Source organism: Pleurodeles waltl, chromosome 1_2 (genome assembly GCF_031143425.1).
Source record: "Pleurodeles waltl isolate 20211129_DDA chromosome 1_2, aPleWal1.hap1.20221129, whole genome shotgun sequence".
In the NCBI taxonomy this organism is placed as follows: domain Eukaryota; kingdom Metazoa; phylum Chordata; class Amphibia; order Caudata; family Salamandridae; genus Pleurodeles; species Pleurodeles waltl.
This window is the reverse complement of record NC_090437.1, coordinates 64,818,436-64,844,166: the sequence shown is the minus strand read 5'-3', so window position 1 is coordinate 64,844,166 and position 25,731 is coordinate 64,818,436.

Here is a 25,731-nt window from a genome sequence, read left to right as displayed (position 1 = left end):
CTACAGCCAATGACAGTTTCAGGTAGTCATCTTCTCTCTTTTGCGCAACTACAAGCGCACTTTGGCCTCCCGGCTGGGCAGTTCCTCACCTGCCGTCAACTCCATAATACTTGTCATAGGCTATGGCTCACCAGGACCAAAGAGCCCACCACTCACACCATACTATAAGTGGTACTCACTATGGGGGAGGGATGCCATCTGATCACATGGCTTTGCAAGGCGATTCGCAGTCACACTGGCACCTCACTGGGCCCACTTGGCACCAGATGGGAGGGCAATATTGGGAGATTGTTGAACGACAAGAAACGGAGTCAGGCACTAGCATTTCCACACAGTGTCTAGAAATGCTAGGTTCAAAAACATACAATTCTACGTTCTACACCAAGCATATCTGACCCCCGCACAACTTAATCAACATGTCCCTACTGCAAATTTACTTTGTCCCCGCTGCAGGTCGGACGACACAGATCTCCGGCGCATGCTATGGTCCTGCCCTACCCTGCATACCTATTGGCAAGATATATGTACCACACTGCACAAGGTCACTGAACTCATTGATCTACACACCTGGGAAGCTTGCGCCCTTGGTATTTTTAAGTGCAGAAAAAGACACATCATCCACATATACTTTGCTACCCTAGCCCTTCTACTGGCCAAGAGAACACTTACACCACAATGGAAGGCCCCTAATACTCCATCCTTGGAGCCATGGCAGGGCACACTGCATAAATGGGGGGCTCTCGAACGTACAGCTATCCGATGTGAGGAGGCGTTCCACACCAACAGATGGCCCATCTCCCCAGAAACCCCTCCGTCAAGGTCGTAATAAGGCCCATAGATTTACCAATAGATGCAGACAGCACTTGTTTTGCAGTTACCTGATTAGTCAGTGTAGGAAAGTACCATCTTGCCTGGCATGTTACCCCCATTTTTCACTGTATATATGTTGTTTTAGTTGTATGTGTCACTGAGACCCTGGTATCCAGGGCCCCAGTGCTCATAAGTGTGCCTGAATGTGTTACCTGTGTAGTGACTAACTGTCTCACTGAGGCTCTGCTAATCAGAACCTCAGTGGTTATGCTCTCTCATTGCTTACAAATTGTCACTAACAGGCTAGTGACCAATTTTACCAATTTACATTGGCTTACTGGAACACCCTTATAATTCCCTAGTATATGGTACTAAGGTACCCAGGGTATTGGGGTTCCAGGAGATCCCTATGGGCTGCAGCAATTCTTTTGCCACCCATAGGGAGCTCTGACAATTCTTACACAGGCCTGCCACTGCAGCCTGAGTGAAATAACGTCCACGTTATTTCACAGCCATTTTACACTGCACTTAAGTAACTTATAAGTCACCTATATGTCTAACCTTTACCTGGTAAAGGTTAGGTGAAAAGTTACTTAGTGTGAGGGCACCCTGGCACTAGCCAAGGTGCCCCCACATTGTTCAGGGCCAATTCCCCGGACTTTGTGAGTGCGGGGACACCATTACACGCGTGCACTACATATAGGTCACAATGGTAACTCCGAATATGGCCATGTAACATGTCTATGATCATGGAATTGCCCCCTCTATGCCATCCTGGCATAGTTGGCACAATCCCATGATCCCAGTGGTCTGTAGCACAGACCCTGGTACTGCCAAACTGCCTTTCCTGGGGTTTCACTGCAGCTGCTGCCAACCCCTCAGACAGGTTTCTGCCCTCCTGGGGTCAAGCCAGGCTTGTCCCAGGATGGCAGAACAAAGGACTTCCTCTGAGAGAGGGTGTTACACCCTCTCCCTTTGGAAAATGATGTGAAGGCAGGGGAGGAGTAGCCTCCCCCAGCCTCTGGAAATGCTTTCTTGGGCACAGATGTGCCCAATTCTGCATAAGCCAGTCTACACTGGTTCAGGGGACCCCTTAGCCCTGCTCTGGCGCGAAACTGGACAAAGGAAAGGGGAGTGACCACTCCCCTGACCTGCACCTCCCCTGGGAGGTGTCCAGAGCTCCTCCAGTGTGCTCCAGACCTCTGCCATCTTGGAAACAGAGGTGCTGCTGGCACACTGGACTGCTCTGAGTGGCCAATGCCACCAGGTGACGTCAGAGACTCCTTCTGATAGGCTCCTTCAGGTGTTGCTAGCCTATCCTCTCTCCTAGGTAGCCAAACCCTCTTTTCTGGCTATTTAGGGTCTCTGTCTCTGGGGAAACTTTAGATAACGAATGCAAGAGCTCATCCGAGTTCCTCTGCATCTCTCTCTTCACCTTATGCCAAGGAATCGACTGCTGACCGCGCTGGAAGCCTGCAAAACTGCAACATAGTAACAAAGACGACTACTGCAACTCTGTAACGCTGATCCTGCCGCCTTCTCGACTGTTTTCCTGGTGGTGCATGCTGTGGGGGTAGTCTGCCTCCTCTCTGCACTAGAAGCTCTGAAGAAATCTCCCGTGGGTCGACAGAATCTTCCCCCTGCAACCGCAGGCACCAAAAAGCTGCATTACCGGTCCCTTGGGTCTCCTCTCAGCACGACAAGCGAGGTCCCTCGAATCCAGCAACTGTGTCCAAGTGACCCCCACAGTCCAGTGACTCTTCAGTCCAAGTTTGGTGGAGGTAAGTCCTTGCCTCCCCACGCCAGACTGCATTGCTAAAAACCGTGACTTTTGCAGCTACTCCGGCCCCTGTGCACTTCCGGCAGAAATCCTTTGTGCACAGCCAAGCCTGGGTCCACGGCACTCTAACCTGCATTGCACGACTTTCTAAGTTGGTCTCCGGCGACGTGGGACTCCTTTGTGTAACTTCGGGTGAGCACTGTTTCATGCATCCTTGTAGTGCCTGTTTCTGGCACTTCTCCGGGTGCTACCTGCTGCTGAGAGGGCTCTTTGTCTTGCTCGACGTCCCCTCTGTCTCCTGACGCAATTTGCGACATCCTGGTCCCTCCTGGGCCACAGCAGCATCCAAAAACGCTTACCGCACAATTTGCAGCTAGCAAGGCTTGTTGGCGGTCTTTCGGCGGGAAAACACTTCTGTACGACTCTCCACGGCGTGAGGGATCCGTCCTCCAAAGGAGAAGTCTCTAGCCCTTGTCGTTCCTGCAGAAACCTAAGCTTCTTCTGTGCAGTAGAAGCTTCTTTGCACCCACAGCTGGCATTTCCTGGGCATCTGCCCATCTCCGACTTGCTTGTGACTTTTGGACTTGGTCCCCTTGTTCCACAGGTACCCTCGACTGGAAATCCATCGTTGTTGCATTGCTGGTTTGTGTCTTTCCTGCAGTATTCCCCTATCACGACTTCTTTGTCCTTTGGGGAACTTCAGTGCACTTTGCACTCACTTTTCAGTGTCTTGGGGTGGGCTATTTTTCTAACCCTCACTATTTTCTAATAGTCCCAGCGACCCTCTACAAGGTCACATAGGTTTGGGGTCCATTCGTGGTTCGCATTCCACTTTTGGAGTATATGGTTTGTGTTGCCCCTATCCCTATGTGTCCCCATTGCATCCTATTGTAACTATACATTGTTTGCACTGTTTTCTAAGACTATACTGCATATTTTTGGTATTGTGTACATATATCTTGTGTATATTTCCTATCCTCTCACTGAGGGTACACTCTGAGATACTTTGGCATATTGTCATAAAAATAAAGTACCTTTATTTTTAGTATAACTGTGTATTGTGTTTTCTTATGATATTGTGCAAGTGACACTTGTGGTACTGTAGGAGCTTCACTCGTCTCCTCGTTCAGCCTGAGCTGCTCTGCTAAGCTACCATTATCTATCAGCCTATGCTGCTAGACACACTATACACTAATAATGGATAACTGGGCCTGGTGCAAAGTGCAAGTACCACTTGGTACTCACTACAAGCCAGTCCAGCCTCCTACATTGGTTGTGCAGCGGTGGGATCAGTGCTTTGAGACTACTTACCACTCTTGTCATTGTACTTTTCATAAGAGAAAAATATACAAAACAAGTTCAGTGTGTGTACACATAGCTAAAAAGTTTTGCATTTCCTCTTTTCACTCTTTTCTAAGTGCTGAAAAGTACTTCTAAACTTTCAAAAAGCTCTTAAAAGTTTAAAACGTTTTTTCTGTCTTTCTAAAAAGCTCTGACAAACTTTTTTCTCTTTTTCTATCACTTTATCTCTCTCTAAAAATGTCTGGCACAGGCCAAAATGTTGATCTGTCCAAAATTGCATATGATCACCTTAGCTGGAAAGGAGCAAGGAGTCTCTGCATAGAGAGAGGTTTGAGTGTAGGGAAGAATCCTTCCTTGGAATTGTTACTTAACATGCTTAGAGAACAAGATAAGGCTAAAAGTGCCCCATCTGTTGAAAAAGTAGCTAATGGTTCCCAATCTGATCCAGGGACTCCCCCAGGAAAAGATTCAGGAAAGAAACTTCTGAGCCTGCCCATTACTAGACAGTCTAGCATAGTTGTTACTGAGGTGGAGTCACATCATACAGATGATGTGCTCTCACATTACACTGTCAACCAAGCTGTTAGGGTGCCCTCTGTAAGGGACAGGTCTCCTTCTGTTCATTCCCATCATACCTCTGTGTCTAGGAATGTCCCTCCCACCAACCCTGATGACAGATTGTTAGAAAGGGAACTCAATAAGTTGAGAGTGGAACAAACCAGACTGAAGCTTAAAAAGCAACAGCTGGATTTGGATAGACAGTCTTTAGAACTAGAGAAGGAAAGACAGAAGTTGGGTTTAGAAACCCATGGTCGCAGCAGCAGTATTCCCCATAGTCATCCTGCAAAAGAGCATGATTCCAGGAATCTGCATAAGATAGTTCCCCCTTATAAGGAGGGGGATGACATTAACAAGTGGTTTGCTGCACTTGAGAGGGCCTGTGTTGTACAGGATGTCCCTCAAAGGCAGTGGGCTGCTATCCTATGGCTATCATTTAGTGGAAAAGGTAGGGATAGGCTCCTTACTGTGAAAGAAAGTGATGCCAATAATTTTACAGTTCTTAAGAATGCACTCCTGGATGGTTATGGCTTAACCACTGAACAATACAGGATAAAGTTCAGAGAGACCAAAAAGGAGTCTTCACAAGACTGGGTTGATTTCATTGACCATTCAGTGAAGGCCTTGGAGGGGTGGTTACATTGCAGTAAAGTTACTGATTTTGAAAGCCTGTATAACTTGATCCTGAGATAGCATATTCTTAATAATTGTGTGTCTGATTTGTTGCACCAGTACTTGGTGGACTCAGATCTGAACTCTCCCCTAGAATTGGGAAAGAAGGCAGACAAATGGGTCAGAACAAGGGTGAACAGAAAAGCTCATACAGGGGGTGACAAAGATGGCAACAAAAAGAAGGATGGTAAGTCTTCTGACAAGGGTGGGGACAAATCTAAAAATGAGTCTTCATCAGGCCCACAAAAACACTCTGGTGGGGATGGTGGGCCCAAATCCTCTTTTAATCAAAACAAAGAAAAGAAACCATGGTGCTATTTATGTAAAGTAAAAGGCCATTGGACAACAGATCCCAGTTGTCCAAAGAAAAGCACCAAGCCTCCTACCTCTACAACCCCTACTGCTACCCCTAGTGTCCCTACTAATAGCAGTGGTGGTGGGAGCAAACCTACTAATAGCCAATCCAAGGGAGTAGCTGGGCTCACTATTGGTAACTTAGTTGGGGTTGGTCTTGTTAGAGAGACCACAGAGGCTGTGTTAGTCTCTGAGGGGGCTATTGATTTAGCCACCTTAGTTGCTTGTCCCCTTAATATGGATAAGTACAAGCAGCTACCCCTAATAAATGGTGTTGAGGTTCAGGCCTACAGGGACACTGGTGCCAGTGTGACTATGGTCATAGAGAAACTGGTCCACCCTGAACAACACCTACTTGGTCACCAGTACCAAGTAACCGATGCTCACAACAACACACTTAGCCACCCCATGGCTGTTGTAAATCTCAACTGGGGGGGGGGGGGTTACTGGTCCAAAGAAAGTTGTGGTAGCCACAGATTTACCTGTAGAATGTCTACTAGGAAATGATTTGGAGACATCAGCTTGGTCAGATGTGGAGTTAAAGGCCCATGCAGCAATGCTGGGCATCCCAGGGCATATTTTTGCTTTAACCAGGGCTCAGGCCAAAAAGCAAAAAGGACAGGGAAGCTTGGATCCTGGAACAATGGACCAAGTGCTCCCTAAAGCTAGGGCTAGTAGAAGCAAACCACTTCCTACTATCCCTCCCTCTACAGTGGATTCTACTTCTGAGGAAGAAGAATTTCCACCTTGTGCAGAACCTACACCAGAGGAGCTGGCAGCAGACACTGCTGAGCTTTTGGGTGAAGGGGGGCCTGCCAGGGAGGAGCTGAGTGTGGCACAGCAAACCTGTCCCACACTAGAGGGTCTAAGACAGCAAGCTGTCAAACAGGCTAATGGGGATGTCAGTGACTCTCACAGAGTTTACTGGGAGAACAACCTCTTGTACACTGAAGCAAGGGATCCTAAACCTGGAACTGCCAGGAGGTTAGTGATTCCTCAGGAGTACAGAAAGTTCCTCCTAACTCTAGCACACGACATTCCCCTAAATGGACATCTGGGACAAATGATAACTTGGGACAGGCTTGTTCCCTTGTTTCATTGGCCTAGAATGTCTGAGGACACATAAGATTTTTGTAAGTCCTGTGAAACCTGTCAAACCTGTCAAGCCAGTGGCAAGACAGGTGGCACCCCAAAGGCACCCCTTATTCCACTGCCTGTGGTTGGGGTTCCCTTTGAAAGGGTAGGGGTTGACATAGTTGGCCCCCTTGACCCTTCTACTGCTTCAGGCAATAGGTTTATCTTGGTGGTAGTGGACCATGCCACAAGATATCCTGAAGCAATTCCTTTAAGGACCACTACAGCACCTGCAGTGGCAAAGGCCCTCCTGGGAATATTTTCCAGGGTGGGCTTCCCAAAGGAAGTAGTATCAGACAGGGGAAGCAATTTCATGTCTGCATACTTAAAGGCCATGTGGAAAGAGTGTGGTGTGACTTACAAGTTCACTACACCCTATCATCCACAAACAAATGGACTGGTGGAGAGATTTAACAAAACTCTCAAAGGCATGATTATGGGTCTCCCTGAAAAACTCCGCAGGAGATGGGATATCCTGTTACCATGCCTCCTTTTTGCCTACAGGGAGGTACCCCAGAAAGGAGTGGGCTTCAGCCCCTTTGAACTCCTCTTTGGTCACCCTGTTAGGGGTCGACTAACACTTGTCAAGGAGGGTTGGGAACAACCTATAAAAGCTCCAAAACAAGATATTGTGGATTATGTACTTGGCCTCAGATCAAGGATGGCTGAGTATATGAAAAAGGCCAGTAAAAACCTTCAGGCCAGCCAAGAGCTCCAAAAGCAATGGCATGACCAGAAGGCTGTTTTGGTTCAGTACAAACCAGGGCAGAAAGTGTGGGTCTTGGAGCCTGTGGCCCCAAGAGCACTCCAAGATAAATGGAGTGGACCCCACACAATTGTTGAGAAAAAGGGTGAAGTCACCTATTTAGTTGACTTAGGCACTGCCAGGAGACCCCTTAGGGTGCTCCATGTCAACCGCCTGAAACCCTACTATGACAGGGCTGATCTCACCCTGCTCATGGCAACTGATGAGGGACAGGAAGAAGACAGTGATCCTCTACCTGATCTCTTCTCTTCCACAGAACAAGATGCTCTTGTGGAAGGTGTAGTTTTGGCTGATTGTCTTACTGCTGAGCAGAAAGACCATTGCATAAATCTCCTGGGTCAGTTTTCTGAAATCTTCTCTACTGTGCCAGGTACCACTTTTTGGTGTGAGCACACTATAGACACTGGAGACAGCTTGCCTGTCAAAAGTAAGATCTATAGGCAGCCTGACCATGTCAGGGACTGCATAAAGCAAGAGGTGCAGAAAATGTTAGAACTGGGAGTGGTTGAGCACTCTGAAAGTCCATGGGCTTCTCCTGTGGTACTTGTACCAAAACCTCATTCCAAGGATGGAAAGAAGGAAATGCGGTTCTGGGTAGACTACAGAGGTCTCAACCAGGTAACCAAGACTGATGCTCACCCTATACACAGGGCAGATAAGCTCATAGATACACTGGCATCTGCCAAGTATCTAAGCACTTTTGATTTGACTGCAGGGTATTGGCAGATCAAATTATCAGAAGATGCTAAACCTAAAACTGCATTTTCAACCATTGGAGGACATTACCAGTTCACTGTAATGCCTTTTGGATTGAAAAATGCACCTGCCACTTTTCAGAGGTTGGTGAACACAGTCCTGCAAGGGCTGGGAGCTTTCAGTGCAGCATATTTGGACGATATAGCTGTCTTTAGCTCCAGCTGGGATGATCACCTGGTCCACCTATGGAAAGTTTTGGAGGCCCTGCAAAAGGCAGGCCTCACTATCAAGGCTTCAAAGTGCCAGATAGGGCAGGGTAAGGTGGTTTATCTGGGACACCTTGTTGGTGGGGAACAGATTGCACCACTACAGGGGAAAATCCAAACAATTATTGATTGGGTTCCCCCTACCACTCAGACTCAGGTGAGAGCCTTCCTAGGCCTCACTGGGTATTACAGGAGGTTCATTAAGAACCATGGCTCCATTGCAGCCCCTCTTAATGACCTCACATCCAAGAAAATGCCTAAAAAGGTATTATGGACAGCAAACTGTCAGAAAGCTTTTGAGGAGCTGAAGCAGGCCATGTGCTCTGCACCTGTCCTGAAAAGCCCTTGTTACTCTAAAAAATTCTATGTCCAAGCTGATGCATCTGAATTAGGAGTAGGGGCAGTTCTATCACAACTTAATTCTGAGGGCCAGGATCAACCTGTTGCTTTTATTAGTAGGAGGTTGACCCCTAGAGAAAAGCGTTGGTCTGCCATTGAGAGGGAGGCCTTTGCTGTGGTCTGGGCACTGAAGAAGTTGAGGCCATACCTGTTTGGCACTCACTTCATTGTTCAGACAGACCACAAACCTCTACTTTGGCTAAAACAAATGAAAGGTGAAAATCCTAAATTATTGAGGTGGTCCATATCCCTACAGGGAATGGACTATACAGTGGAACATAGACCTGGGAGTAGCCACTCCAATGCAGATGGACTCTCCAGATATTTCCACTTAGACAATGAAGTCTCATCAGGTCATGGCTAGTCTTATTGTCCTTCGTTTGGGGGGGGGGGGGGTTGTGTAGGAAAGTACCATCTTGCCTGGCATGTTACCCCCATTTTTCACTGCATATATGTTGTTTTAGTTGTATGTGTCACTGGGACCCTGGTATCCAGGGCCCCAGTGCTCATAAGTGTGCCTGAATGTGTTACCTATGTAGTGACTAACTGTCTCACTGAGGCTCTGCTAATCAGAACCTCAGTGGTTATGTTCTCTCATTGCTTTCAAATTGTCACTAACAGGCTAGTGACCAATTTTACCAATTTACATTGGCTTACTGGAACACCCTTATAATTCCCTAGTATATGGTACTAAGGTACCCAGGGTATTGGGGTTCCAGGAGATCCCTATGGGCTGCAGCAATTCTTTTGCCACCCATAGGGAGCTCTGACAATTCTTATACAGGCCTGCCACTGCAGCCTGAGTGAAATAACGTCCACGTTATTTCACAGCCATTTTACACTGCACTTAAGTAACTTATAAGTCACCTATATGTCTAACCTTTACCTGGTAAAGGTTAGGTGCAAAGTTACTTAGTGTGAGGGCACCCTGGCACTAGCCAAGGTGCCCCCACATTGTTCAGGGCCAATTCCCCAGACTTTGTGAGTGCGGGGACACCATTACACGCGTGCACTACATATAGGTCACTACCTATATGTAGCTTCACAATGATAACTCCGAATATGGCCATGTAACATGTCTATGATCATGGAATTGCCCTCTCTATGCCATCCTGGCATAGTTGGCACAATCCCATTATCCCAGTGGTCTGTAGCACAGACCCTGGTACTGCCAAACTGCCTTTCCTGGGGTTTCACTGCAGCTGCTGCTGCTGCCAACCCCTCAGACAGGTTTCTGCCCTCCTGGGGTCAAGCCAGGCTTGTCCCAGGATGGCAGAACAAAGGACTTCCTCTGAGAGAGGGTGTTACACCCTCTCCCTTTGGAAAATGGTGTGAAGGCAGGGGAGGAGTAGCCTCCCCCAGCCTCTGGAAATGCTTTCTTGGGCACAGATGTGCCCCATTCTGCATAAGCCAGTCTACACCGGTTCAGGGGACCCCTTAGCCCTGCTCTGGCGCGAAACTGGACAAAGGAAAGGGGAGTGACCACTCCCCTGACCTGCACCTCCCCTGGGAGATGTCCAGAGCTCCTCCTGTGAGCTCCAGACCTGACCTCTGTCATCTTGGAAACAGAGGTGCTGCTGGCACACTGGACTGCTCTGAGTGACCAATGCCACCAGGTGACGTCAGAGACTCCTTCTGATAGGCTCCTTCAGGTGTTGCTAACCTATCCTCTCTCCTAGGTAGCCAAACCCTCTTTTCTGGCTATTTAGGGTCTCTGTCTCTGGGGAAACTTTAGATAACGAATGCAAGAGCTCATCCGAGTTCCTCTGTATCTCTCTCTTCACCTTCTGCCAAGGAATCGACTGCTGACCGCGCTGGAAGCCTGCAAAACTGCAACATAGTAGCAAAGACGACTACTGCAACTCTGTAACGCTGATCCTGCCACCTTCTCGACTGTTTTCCTGGTGGTGCATGCTGTGGGGGTAGTCTGCCTCCTCTCTGCACTAGAAGCTCCGAAGAAATCTCCCGTGGGTCGACTGAATCTTCCCCCTGCAACCGCAGGCACCAAAAAGCTGCATTACCGGTCCCTTGGGTCTCCTGTCAGCACGACGAGCGAGGTCCCTCGAATCCAGCAACTGTGTCCAAGTGACCCCCACAGTCCAGTGACTCTTCAGTCCAAGTTTGGTGGAGGTAAGTCCTTGCCTCCCCACGCCAGACTGCATTGCTGGGAACCGTGACTTTTGCAGCTACTCCGGCCCCTGTGCACTTCCGGTGGAAATCCTTTGTGCACAGCCAAGCCTGGGTCCACGGCACTCTAACCTGCATTGCACGACTTTCTAAGTTGGTCTCCGGCGACGTGGGACTCCTTTGTGTAACTTCGGGTGAGCACTGTTTCACGCATCCTCGTAGTGCCTGTTTCTGGCACTTCTCCGGGTGCTACCTGCTGCTGAGAGGGCTCTTTGTCTTGCTCGACGTCCCCTCTGTCTCCTGACGCAATTTGCGACATCCTGGTCCCTCCTGGGCCACAGCAGCATCCAAAAACGCTTACCGCACAATTTGCAGCTAGCAAGGCTTGTTGGCGGTCTTTCGGCGGGAAAACACTTCTGTACGACTCTCCACGGCGTGAGGGATCCGTCCTCCAAAGGAGAAGTCTCTAGCCCTTGTCGTTCCTGCAGAAACCTAAGCTTCTTCTGTGCAGTAGAAGCTTCTTTGCACCCACAGCTGGCATTTCCTGGGCATCTGCCCATCTCCGACTTGCTTGTGACTTTTGGACTTGGTCCCCTTGTTCCACAGGTACCCTCGACTGGAAATCCATCGTTGTTGCATTGCTGGTTTGTGTCTTTCCTGCAGTATTCCCCTATCACGACTTCTTTGTCCTTTGGGGAACTTCAGTGCACTTTGCACTCACTTTTCAGTGTCTTGGGGTGGGCTATTTTTCTAACCCTCACTATTTTCTAATAGTCCCAGCGACCCTCTACAAGGTCACATAGGTTTGGGGTCCATTCGTGGTTCGCATTCCACTTTTGGAGTATATGGTTTGTGTTGCCCCTATCCCTATGTGTCCCCATTGCATCCTATTGTAACTATACATTGTTTGCACTGTTTTCTAAGACTATGCTGCATATTTTTGGTATTGTGTACATATATCTTGTGTATATTTCCTATCCTCTCACTGAGGGTACACTCTGAGATACTTTGGCATATTGTCATAAAAATAAAGTACCTTTATTTTTAGTATAACTGTGTATTGTGTTTTCTTATGATATTGTGCAAGTGACACTTGTGGTACTGTAGGAGCTTCACTCGTCTCCTCGTTCAGCCTGAGCTGCTCTGCTAAGCTACCATTATCTATCAGCCTATGCTGCTAGACACACTATACACTAATAATGGATAACTGGGCCTGGTGCAAAGTGCAAGTACCACTTGGTACTCACTACAAGCCAGTCCAGCCTCCTACATTGGTTGTGCAGCGGTGGGATCAGTGCTTTGAGACTACTTACCACTCTTGTCATTGTACTTTTCATAAGAGAAAAATATACAAAACAAGTTCAGTGTGTGTACACATAGCTAAAAAGTTTTGCATTTCCTCTTTTCACTCTTTTCTAAGTGCTGAAAAGTACTTCTAAACTTTCAAAAAGCTCTTAAAAGTTTAAAACGTTTTTTCTGTCTTTCTAAAAAGCTCTGACAAACTTTTTTCTCTTTTTCTATCACTTTATCTCTCTCTAAAAATGTCTGGCACAGGCCAAAATGTTGATCTGTCCAAAATTGCATATGATCACCTTAGCTGGAAAGGAGCAAGGAGTCTCTGCATAGAGAGAGGTTTGAGTGTAGGGAAGAATCCTTCCTTGGAATTGTTACTTAACATGCTTAGAGAACAAGATAAGGCTAAAAGTGCCCCATCTGTTGAAAAAGTAGCTAATGGTTCCCAATCTGATCCAGGGACTCCCCCAGGAAAAGATTCAGGAAAGAAACTTCTGAGCCTGCCCATTACTAGACAGTCTAGCATAGTTGTTACTGAGGTGGAGTCACATCATACAGATGATGTGCTCTCACATTACACTGTCAACCAAGCTGTTAGGGTGCCCTCTGTAAGGGACAGGTCTCCTTCTGTTCATTCCCATCATACCTCTGTGTCTAGGAATGTCCCTCCCACCAACCCTGATGACAGATTGTTAGAAAGGGAACTCAATAAGTTGAGAGTGGAACAAACCAGACTGAAGCTTAAAAAGCAACAGCTGGATTTGGATAGACAGTCTTTAGAACTAGAGAAGGAAAGACAGAAGTTGGGTTTAGAAACCCATGGTCGCAGCAGCAGTATTCCCCATAGTCATCCTGCAAAAGAGCATGATTCCAGGAATCTGCATAAGATAGTTCCCCCTTATAAGGAGGGGGATGACATTAACAAGTGGTTTGCTGCACTTGAGAGGGCCTGTGTTGTACAGGATGTCCCTCAAAGGCAGTGGGCTGCTATCCTATGGCTATCATTTAGTGGAAAAGGTAGGGATAGGCTCCTTACTGTGAAAGAAAGTGATGCCAATAATTTTACAGTTCTTAAGAATGCACTCCTGGATGGTTATGGCTTAACCACTGAACAATACAGGATAAAGTTCAGAGAGACCAAAAAGGAGTCTTCACAAGACTGGGTTGATTTCATTGACCATTCAGTGAAGGCCTTGGAGGGGTGGTTACATTGCAGTAAAGTTACTGATTTTGAAAGCCTGTATAACTTGATCCTGAGATAGCATATTCTTAATAATTGTGTGTCTGATTTGTTGCACCAGTACTTGGTGGACTCAGATCTGAACTCTCCCCTAGAATTGGGAAAGAAGGCAGACAAATGGGTCAGAACAAGGGTGAACAGAAAAGCTCATACAGGGGGTGACAAAGATGGCAACAAAAAGAAGGATGGTAAGTCTTCTGACAAGGGTGGGGACAAATCTAAAAATGAGTCTTCATCAGGCCCACAAAAACACTCTGGTGGGGATGGTGGGCCCAAATCCTCTTTTAATCAAAACAAAGAAAAGAAACCATGGTGCTATTTATGTAAAGTAAAAGGCCATTGGACAACAGATCCCAGTTGTCCAAAGAAAAGCACCAAGCCTCCTACCTCTACAACCCCTACTGCTACCCCTAGTGTCCCTACTAATAGCAGTGGTGGTGGGAGCAAACCTACTAATAGCCAATCCAAGGGAGTAGCTGGGCTCACTATTGGTAACTTAGTTGGGGTTGGTCTTGTTAGAGAGACCACAGAGGCTGTGTTAGTCTCTGAGGGGGCTATTGATTTAGCCACCTTAGTTGCTTGTCCCCTTAATATGGATAAGTACAAGCAGCTACCCCTAATAAATGGTGTTGAGGTTCAGGCCTACAGGGACACTGGTGCCAGTGTGACTATGGTCATAGAGAAACTGGTCCACCCTGAACAACACCTACTTGGTCACCAGTACCAAGTAACCGATGCTCACAACAACACACTTAGCCACCCCATGGCTGTTGTAAATCTCAACTGGGGGGGGGGGGGTTACTGGTCCAAAGAAAGTTGTGGTAGCCACAGATTTACCTGTAGAATGTCTACTAGGAAATGATTTGGAGACATCAGCTTGGTCAGATGTGGAGTTAAAGGCCCATGCAGCAATGCTGGGCATCCCAGGGCATATTTTTGCTTTAACCAGGGCTCAGGCCAAAAAGCAAAAAGGACAGGGAAGCTTGGATCCTGGAACAATGGACCAAGTGCTCCCTAAAGCTAGGGCTAGTAGAAGCAAACCACTTCCTACTATCCCTCCCTCTACAGTGGATTCTACTTCTGAGGAAGAAGAATTTCCACCTTGTGCAGAACCTACACCAGAGGAGCTGGCAGCAGACACTGCTGAGCTTTTGGGTGAAGGGGGGCCTGCCAGGGAGGAGCTGAGTGTGGCACAGCAAACCTGTCCCACACTAGAGGGTCTAAGACAGCAAGCTGTCAAACAGGCTAATGGGGATGTCAGTGACTCTCACAGAGTTTACTGGGAGAACAACCTCTTGTACACTGAAGCAAGGGATCCTAAACCTGGAACTGCCAGGAGGTTAGTGATTCCTCAGGAGTACAGAAAGTTCCTCCTAACTCTAGCACACGACATTCCCCTAAATGGACATCTGGGACAAATGATAACTTGGGACAGGCTTGTTCCCTTGTTTCATTGGCCTAGAATGTCTGAGGACACATAAGATTTTTGTAAGTCCTGTGAAACCTGTCAAACCTGTCAAGCCAGTGGCAAGACAGGTGGCACCCCAAAGGCATCCCTTATTCCACTGCCTGTGGTTGGGGTTCCCTTTGAAAGGGTAGGGGTTGACATAGTTGGCCCCCTTGACCCTTCTACTGCTTCAGGCAATAGGTTTATCTTGGTGGTAGTGGACCATGCCACAAGATATCCTGAAGCAATTCCTTTAAGGACCACTACAGCACCTGCAGTGGCAAAGGCCCTCCTGGGAATATTTTCCAGGGTGGGCTTCCCAAAGGAAGTAGTATCAGACAGGGGAAGCAATTTCATGTCTGCATACTTAAAGGCCATGTGGAAAGAGTGTGGTGTGACTTACAAGTTCACTACACCCTATCATCCACAAACAAATGGACTGGTGGAGAGATTTAACAAAACTCTCAAAGGCATGATTATGGGTCTCCCTGAAAAACTCCGCAGGAGATGGGATATCCTGTTACCATGCCTCCTTTTTGCCTACAGGGAGGTACCCCAGAAAGGAGTGGGCTTCAGCCCCTTTGAACTCCTCTTTGGTCACCCTGTTAGGGGTCGACTAACACTTGTCAAGGAGGGTTGGGAACAACCTATAAAAGCTCCAAAACAAGATATTGTGGATTATGTACTTGGCCTCAGATCAAGGATGGCTGAGTATATGAAAAAGGCCAGTAAAAACCTTCAGGCCAGCCAAGAGCTCCAAAAGCAATGGCATGACCAGAAGGCTGTTTTGGTTCAGTACAAACCAGGGCAGAAAGTGTGGGTCTTGGAGCCTGTGGCCCCAAGAGCACTCCAAGATAAATGGAGTGGACCCCACACAATTGTTGAGAAAAAGGGTGAAGTCACCTATTTAGTTGACTTAGGCACTGCCAGGAGTCCCCTTAGGGTGCTCCATGTCAACCGCCTGAAACCCTACTATGACAGGGCTGATCTCACCCTGCTCATGGCAACTGATGAGGGACAGGAAGAAGACAGTGATCCTCTACCTGATCTCTTCTCTTCCACAGAACAAGATGCTCTTGTGGAAGGTGTAGTTTTGGCTGATTGTCTTACTGCTGAGCAGAAAGACCATTGCATAAATCTCCTGGGTCAGTTTTCTGAAATCTTCTCTACTGTGCCAGGTACCACTTTTTGGTGTGAGCACACTATAGACACTGGAGACAGCTTGCCTGTCAAAAGTAAGATCTATAGGCAGCCTGACCATGTCAGGGACTGCATAAAGCAAGAGGTGCAGAAAATGTTAGAACTGGGAGTGGTTGAGCACTCTGAAAGTCCATGGGCTTCTCCTGTGGTACTTGTACCAAAACCTCATTCCAAGGATGGAAAGAAGGAAATGCGGTTCTGGGTAGACTACAGAGGTCTCAACCAGGTAACCAAGACTGATGCTCACCCTATACACAGGGCAGATGAGCTCATAGATACACTGGCATCTGCCAAGTATCTAAGCACTTTTGATTTGACTGCAGGGTATTGGCAGATCAAATTATCAGAAGATGCTAAACCTAAAACTGCATTTTCAACCATTGGAGGACATTACCAGTTCACTGTAATGCCTTTTGGATTGAAAAATGCACCTGCCACTTTTCAGAGGTTGGTGAACACAGTCCTGCAAGGGCTGGGAGCTTTCAGTGCAGCATATTTGGACGATATAGCTGTCTTTAGCTCCAGCTGGGATGATCACCTGGTCCACCTATGGAAAGTTTTGGAGGCCCTGCAAAAGGCAGGCCTCACTATCAAGGCTTCAAAGTGCCAGATAGGGCAGGGTAAGGTGGTTTATCTGGGACACCTTGTTGGTGGGGAACAGATTGCACCACTACAGGGGAAAATCCAAACAATTATTGATTGGGTTCCCCCTACCACTCAGACTCAGGTGAGAGCCTTCCTAGGCCTCACTGGGTATTACAGGAGGTTCATTAAGAACCATGGCTCCATTGCAGCCCCTCTTAATGACCTCACATCCAAGAAAATGCCTAAAAAGGTATTATGGACAGCAAACTGTCAGAAAGCTTTTGAGGAGCTGAAGCAGGCCATGTGCTCTGCACCTGTCCTGAAAAGCCCTTGTTACTCTAAAAAATTCTATGTCCAAGCTGATGCATCTGAATTAGGAGTAGGGGCAGTTCTATCACAACTTAATTCTGAGGGCCAGGATCAACCTGTTGCTTTTATTAGTAGGAGGTTGACCCCTAGAGAAAAGCGTTGGTCTGCCATTGAGAGGGAGGCCTTTGCTGTGGTCTGGGCACTGAAGAAGTTGAGGCCATACCTGTTTGGCACTCACTTCATTGTTCAGACAGACCACAAACCTCTACTTTGGCTAAAACAAATGAAAGGTGAAAATCCTAAATTATTGAGGTGGTCCATATCCCTACAGGGAATGGACTATACAGTGGAACATAGACCTGGGAGTAGCCACTCCAATGCAGATGGACTCTCCAGATATTTCCACTTAGACAATGAAGTCTCATCAGGTCATGGCTAGTCTTATTGTCCTTCGTTTGGGGGGGGGGGGGGGGGGGTTGTGTAGGGAAGTACCATCTTGCCTGGCATGTTACCCCCATTTTTCACTGCATATATGTTGTTTTAGTTGTATGTGTCACTGGGACCCTGGTATCCAGGGCCCCAGTGCTCATAAGTGTGCCTGAATGTGTTACCTATGTAGTGACTAACTGTCTCACTGAGGCTCTGCTAATCAGAACCTCAGTGGTTATGTTCTCTCATTGCTTTCAAATTGTCACTAACAGGCTAGTGACCAATTTTACCAATTTACATTGGCTTACTGGAACACCCTTATAATTCCCTAGTATATGGTACTAAGGTACCCAGGGTATTGGGGTTCCAGGAGATCCCTATGGGCTGCAGCAATTCTTTTGCCACCCATAGGGAGCTCTGACAATTCTTATACAGGCCTGCCACTGCAGCCTGAGTGAAATAACGTCCACGTTATTTCACAGCCATTTTACACTGCACTTAAGTAACTTATAAGTCACCTATATGTCTAACCTTTACCTGGTAAAGGTTAGGTGCAAAGTTACTTAGTGTGAGGGCACCCTGGCACTAGCCAAGGTGCCCCCACATTGTTCAGGGCCAATTCCCCAGACTTTGTGAGTGCGGGGACACCATTACACGCGTGCACTACATATAGGTCACTACCTATATGTAGCTTCACAATGATAACTCCGAATATGGCCATGTAACATGTCTATGATCATGGAATTGCCCTCTCTATGCCATCCTGGCATAGTTGGCACAATCCCATTATCCCAGTGGTCTGTAGCACAGACCCTGGTACTGCCAAACTGCCTTTCCTGGGGTTTCACTGCAGCTGCTGCTGCTGCCAACCCCTCAGACAGGTTTCTGCCCTCCTGGGGTCAAGCCAGGCTTGTCCCAGGATGGCAGAACAAAGGACTTCCTCTGAGAGAGGGTGTTACACCCTCTCCCTTTGGAAAATGGTGTGAAGGCAGGGGAGGAGTAGCCTCCCCCAGCCTCTGGAAATGCTTTCTTGGGCACAGATGTGCCCCATTCTGCATAAGCCAGTCTACACCGGTTCAGGGGACCCCTTAGCCCTGCTCTGGCGCGAAACTGGACAAAGGAAAGGGGAGTGACCACTCCCCTGACCTGCACCTCCCCTGGGAGATGTCCAGAGCTCCTCCTGTGAGCTCCAGACCTGACCTCTGTCATCTTGGAAACAGAGGTGCTGCTGGCACACTGGACTGCTCTGAGTGACCAATGCCACCAGGTGACGTCAGAGACTCCTTCTGATAGGCTCCTTCAGGTGTTGCTAACCTATCCTCTCTCCTAGGTAGCCAAACCCTCTTTTCTGGCTATTTAGGGTCTCTGTCTCTGGGGAAACTTTAGATAACGAATGCAAGAGCTCATCCGAGTTCCTCTGTATCTCTCTCTTCACCTTCTGCCAAGGAATCGACTGCTGACCGCGCTGGAAGCCTGCAAAACTGCAACATAGTAGCAAAGACGACTACTGCAACTCTGTAACGCTGATCCTGCCACCTTCTCGACTGTTTTCCTGGTGGTGCATGCTGTGGGGGTAGTCTGCCTCCTCTCTGCACTAGAAGCTCCGAAGAAATCTCCCGTGGGTCGACTGAATCTTCCCCCTGCAACCGCAGGCACCAAAAAGCTGCATTACCGGTCCCTTGGGTCTCCTGTCAGCACGACGAGCGAGGTCCCTCGAATCCAGCAACTGTGTCCAAGTGACCCCCACAGTCCAGTGACTCTTCAGTCCAAGTTTGGTGGAGGTAAGTCCTTGCCTCCCCACGCCAGACTGCATTGCTGGGAACCGTGACTTTTGCAGCTACTCCGGCCCCTGTGCACTTCCGGTGGAAATCCTTTGTGCACAGCCAAGCCTGGGTCCACGGCACTCTAACCTGCATTGCACGACTTTCTAAGTTGGTCTCCGGCGACGTGGGACTCCTTTGTGTAACTTCGGGTGAGCACTGTTTCACGCATCCTCGTAGTGCCTGTTTCTGGCACTTCTCCGGGTGCTACCTGCTGCTGAGAGGGCTCTTTGTCTTGCTCGACGTCCCCTCTGTCTCCTGACGCAATTTGCGACATCCTGGTCCCTCCTGGGCCACAGCAGCATCCAAAAATGCTTACCGCACGATTTGCAGCTAGCAAGGCTTGTTGGCGGTCTTTCGGCGGGAAAATACTTCTGTACAACTCTCCACGGCGTGAGGGACCGTCCTCCAAAGGGAAAGTCTCTAGCCCTTGTTGTTCCTGCAGAAACCTAAGCTTCTTCTGTGCAGTAGAAGCTTCTTTGCACCCACAGCTGGCATTTCTTGGGCATCTGCCCATCTCCGACTTGCTTGTGACTTTTGGACTTGGTCCCCTTGTTCCACAGGTACCCTCAACTGGAAATCCATCGTTGTTGTATTGCTGGTTTGTGTCTTTCCTACAGTATTCCCCTATCACGACTTCTTTGTCCTTTGGGGAACTTCAGTGCACTTTGCACTCACTTTTCAGGGTCTTAGGGTGGGCTATTTTTCTAACCCTCACTATTTTCTAATAGTCCCAGCGACCCTCTACAAGGCCACATAGGTTTGGGGTCCATTCGTGGTTCGCATTCCACTTTTGGAGTATATGGTTTGTGTTGCCCCTATCCCTATGTGTCCCCATTGCATCCTATTGTAACTATACATTGTTTGCACTGTTTTCTAAGACTATACTGCATATTTTTGGCATTGTGTACATATATCTTGTGTATATTTCCTATCCTCTCACTGAGGGTACACTCTGAGATACTTTGGCATATTGTCATAAAAATAAAGTACCTTTATTTTTAGTATAACTGTGTATTGTGTTTTCTTATGATATTGTGCAAGTGACACTTGTGGTACTGTAGGAGCTTCACCCGTCTCCTAGTTCAGCCTAAGCTGCTCTGCTAAGCTACCATTATCTATCAGCCTATGCTGCTAGATACCCTATACACTAATAAGGGATAACTGGGCCTGGTGCAAAGTGCAAGTACCCCTTGGTACTCACTACAAGCCAGTCCAGCCTCCTACAGTCAGGGCTTTAAAATGCTACATTACAATTGCCTTCTACTTTATCAGTGTCATATTGAACATGTCTTTTCTAACCTCAGTTTCAACGTGCGATCCTTTTCTTTACTGTGAAACTAGTGTCTCTATTCTTTAATATAAGAATCCACCTTTATAAGAAAATATCATTGTGTTTATTTCCCTAGAAAAGCACCCAGGTAATTTTTAAATAATCCCTTGGATATCAAAGCATAAATATTACAATTTATCACGGTGGTTTCTTTGAGAAACAAGTGCAAGGATATTTTTGATGAAAAATCGATTCTTAAATTGAAGACTAGAGAAGTTGAATGCAGATACAACAATTGTGGTAGTTCTATGGAGCCATCCTTAAACCTGGATCTCTGCTTGTAGGTCTGTCACTGACTTTCGGCTCACTCTCTGACCCTGCTACTATGACCAAAACGTTTTGTGTTACTGTCCACACTGACCCTAACTTCTTCCCTCATGTTAAAAAGATTGCTGGTACACACTTTTCCCTTTTGAAGAGCTTGAGGAAAATTCTTTATTTCCTCAGAGGTGAAAATAGAAAGTTGATGATCCAGACAGCTGTGTCATCATGTTTGGATTAGAGGAATGCAGTCTTGCTTGGCTTCCCTAAATGTCTTATCAGTCACTTTGAGATTGCACAAAATGCTGATGCCACATCTGTTACTTAGCTTAGCCCACTTCTTGTAAAACCCAGTTTGACTTCCTGCACAGGTTACATCTGAATAAATGGATCTTAAGACCGTTTGCATGGTGCACAAGGCACTTGCTGGCAGTTGTCATGAGTATTTCAGCTCTTGACTTCAACCCTATGGGTTCTCTCAGATTATTCGGTCCTTTTCTCATGAACACTTGGTCCACGCTACTTAGAACCAGAGCAGACTTACATGACCTTCTAGTTCTGTATCCTGTTCCCATTACTCTACAGGTAAAAAAATCAGACCATGTAAGTGCAGGGTTTGGTGACCTTGTGAGAATACAGTGTGCAGCACATTAAATGCCAGCCCTAATGGCATTGCCTGTGTTTGCTCTGGCCAGGGTTTTAGAATTCATGTCAGGAAAGGAAAAGGCTCTGAATGAAGCCTGAAAACGGCAAAATCTGACTCTTAACCCCTGCAACAACTAACACATTTTTGAGGGGAGAACATAGACATAGATGTTTTTGTACCTCTATTGATGCAAAACGTCACACCCAAGGGAAAAATGAACTATTTCCAACTTTCAGGACTATAAAAACATATACCCTATGATAAAACTAAAGATAACACTATTTTTAATTCAGCAGACGGTTGTTTAAGAGCGAAACTTTGGTTATCTGGCAAATTAAAGAAAATCTAAAGACTAACTTAACATCCTTCATAAAAGAGTATTGAGGATGAAGAACTACCTAAGCATCCCACATAAAAGAGTATTCAGGAGAAAGAGGATTTTTTAGGTAAATGGAATTTGAGCCCATACAAACAAAATACGTCCCAGTTGGTTCTTCTTTGACCAAAATGTAACGCATTGAGATTACCTGAAACGTTATTAGTTCTATACGCCTTGCCATTAGTAAGCAAATAAACTAAAAAAAATACCCACACCTACTGAGGAGGCAGACATGGGTTTCATTTGTTGTGCCACACAGCAGCCAATCAAGACTGACCATACATATCTGTAGCTAGACTGGATGGACAGAACCCAAGAATCCATGATGACAGACAATGCACCTTGCAGAATGCCAGGAACAGTCCATTATTCCCTGAAATCCTCCAAGCCATCAACAAAACATGCAACTCTAGCTCATGTGGGACTCCCACTAGATTGAGAAGCAGATGGGGAAAATACAATAACACACTCAGAAAATCTAGAGTGGTAATGACACTGCAGGTACTGCACTTGAGACGTCCAAAATGGAGTTACAAGACTAAACGTTTTTTTGTCCCTGCTGACATGGACAAGCGGTCTGCAGATCAGTGCAGTGGGTGAGTGGAATTCTAAAGAAACACATCTACCGAATCTGTTGTCCAACTGAAGAATATCAGCAAAAAGATCCACTTGAATCAAGCCTCAAAGAGAGCTTAGATTAAATAACATTTAATTCAACATGAAATTAATACTGTTCTGTGGAAAACTGGAACCTCAATCCACAAAAATGTTGTTTACCCCAATAATACTACAATTCACACCCAATAGACCCTCATAGCTCCAAAATGACGTACCAGGTTCGAACAAAAGAGTCAAATAAACCTGTAAAAAATATTTTATTTGTAAGTGCTGATAAAATAGAGCCCATCCTTGTACTCTGAGTAAGTATACACTCATAGAGGTTGATATTTTACTATTGTATGCTTATTTAGTTTGAAACGTTTACCTACAAATCATTTGTATCAGAATGATCATAATTATTATAATAAATAAATAATATGCAAATAAGAGAGAATGTTAGCTAGGCCCCAACCATATTTCTGCTCTTTTCCACACTCAAAGTGCCTAAATATCGGCAGCCATCTAACCTATATTTCTGCATCAGTTTATTAAGCCTAAAATATGCCAAGCCTTGTATAGTTTCCCCACATGCCTTATTCTGTGCTCGGATCAACAGTCAGAATTTAGTCATTCAGTGTCGTCTCACAGCAACCAGTCCTTGTCTAACCCCATCCCTAAATCAGTAACTTATTTATCTTTACCTCCAATGTTGTCTTCTGGAGCGAGTAGTCATCTTATGTATTCAGCTCCTGCTTTGCTACAGAAATGTTTAAGCAATGCCCATTTGCAAAAGGAAGCCAATGCTACTTATGTTCAATTCCTTCCAAGATGGATCGCTAAAAGGTCATCTTCCCTTGCATTCACGGTTAAAATGCATGCATCAGAGAAGTGGAAAGTTTCCCTTTTCCATCCTGTTAATTTGAACAGTAGCAAAATACAAGGTGTTTTTAAATAGAAAATATGACACTCGAGCAGTCATTTGTTAGAATCATCATTCAGTTCGGTGTCCAGCCCCTTAACCTGTTACACACGTTAAATTCAGTCATGTTTGTAAACAACTAGGCCTTGTGTGAGAAAGTAGCCTCTTTCTAGCATGATTACCCTCATTTTTGGCCTGTTTGGCAGAGTGTTTTTACTGTCTCACTGGGATCCTGCTAGCCAGGACCCCAGTGCTCATAGTTTGTGGCCTACATGTCAGTATGTTTTACTGTTTTGTCAGTATGCTTGACTGTGTCACTGGAGTCCTGCTAACCAGAACTCCGGTGCTTATGCTCTCTTTGATTTCAAATTTGTACTTACATACTGGTAACCCACTATTCCACTCCACATTTGCATACCTGAACCCCCTTGTAAGTCCTTAGTATATGGTACCTAGGTACCCAGGGCATTGGGGTTCCAGGAGATCATTAAAGGCTGCAGCATTTCTTTTGCTACCCATAAGGAGCTCATACAAACACTTCTTCAGGACTGCCAATGAAGCCTGAGTGAAATGGTGCAGGCACTATTTCACAGCCATTTTCACTGCACCAGGTAACTTATAAGTCACCTATATGTTTAACCTTCAGTTCCTGAAGGCTAGGTGCAAAGCTACTGTGTTTGAGGGCACCCCTGCACTAGCAGAGGTGCCCCCACGTTGCCCAGAACCAATTTCCCAGACTTCGTGAGTGGGGGGAAACCATTATAAGTGTGCACTACATATATGTGGATGCATATATGTAGCTTCACAATGGTAACTCCGAATATGGCCATGTGAGGTGTCTAAGAATGAGACATTGTACCCCCAATATGATTCTGGTATTGGGGGCCAATTCCATGCACCCTGGGGGCTCTACCATGGATCCCCAGTACTGCCATACTAGCCTTCTGAGGTTTTCACTGCAGCACCAGCTGCTGCCACCTCACAGACAGGCTTCTTCCCTCCTGGGGCTTGAGCAACTCAATCCCAGGAAGGCAGAACAATGCATCCCCTTTAGGAGAGGGGTGTTACAGCATCTCCCTTTGGAAATAGGTGTTACAGGCATGGGGGGGTTTCCTCCCAGAGCCTCTGGAAGTGCTTTGAAGGGCACAGATGGTGCCCTCCTTGCGTAATCCAGTCTACACCGGTTCAGGGACCCCCAGTCCCTGCTCTGGCACGAAACTGGACATAGGAAAGAGAAGTGACCACTCCCCTTTGCTTCACCACCCCAGAGGTGGTGCCCAGAGCTCCTCCAGAGTGTCCCTGGGTTTTGCCATCTTGGATTCCAAGGTGGTGGGGCACACTGGGAGCATCTGAGTGACCAGTGCAAGTAGGTGACGTCAGAGACCCCTCCTGATAGGTTCTTACCTGGTTAGGTGACCAATCCCCCTCTCAGGGCTATTTAGGGCCTCCCCTCTGGGTGTTTCTTCAGATTTGGATTGCAAGACTTCAGCAGGAATCCTCTGCACCTCTACTTCATCTTCTACTCACAGATCAACCGCTAACTGCTCCAGGAACTCTACAAAACTGCAACAAATAAGCTAGGACTACTTCTGCAACATTCTATCTTCAGCTCCTGCCAGCAACTGCAACAGTTTCCAGGTTGTGCATCCTCCGAGGACTGCCTGTCTTCACCCTGCACCAGAAAAACCAAAGGAATCTCCTGTGGAGTGACGGAGTCACTTCCCTGCTTCAGCAGGCACCTCCCTGCAGCAACGCCCTGTGGCTTGAGACCCCTCTCCAGATGACAAGCATGGATCCAGCAACACAGGAGATGGACTAAAGTGACTCCAGCAGTCCCAACGTCCAGCTGTCCAACTTTGGTGGAGGTAAGACCTTGCCTCTCCACGCAAAGACAGTACACCAGTGCATCGCATGACTTGCAGGTGCCAAGGATTGTGTATGATCTTCCAAGATGTTCTTCGTGTACAGCACAGCTTAGGCCCGCAGTACTCCATCCTGTGACGCACAGCTTTCTGAGTGGTTCTCCGGTGGCGTGGGAATCCTTTGTGTCATGCTGTGTGGGCCTCCATTTGCACCTTCTTTGTCCCCGTGTTGTGGGACTCCTGTGTGCACTGCATGGTCTTCTGAGAGCTCTGTGAGTTGCTGAGAGCCCTCTCTGTCTCCCCCTCCCAGGTAGAGGCCACCAGGACCCTCCTGGTCCCGGGCAGTGCCATTTGCTGCTATCCGCAAGCTTTGTGTGTGCCAAGGCTTGTTGGCAGAATCCAGCAACGAAAACCAGACTGCATTTATCCATCTGGCGTGGGACATTTTCTGCACCAATCAGGAACCCACATCTGTCTTCTCTGGTGCAATACTGACTTTGTCTTCTCACCAGTGGTTCTTCTTTTGCACCTTCTTCTGGGTTAG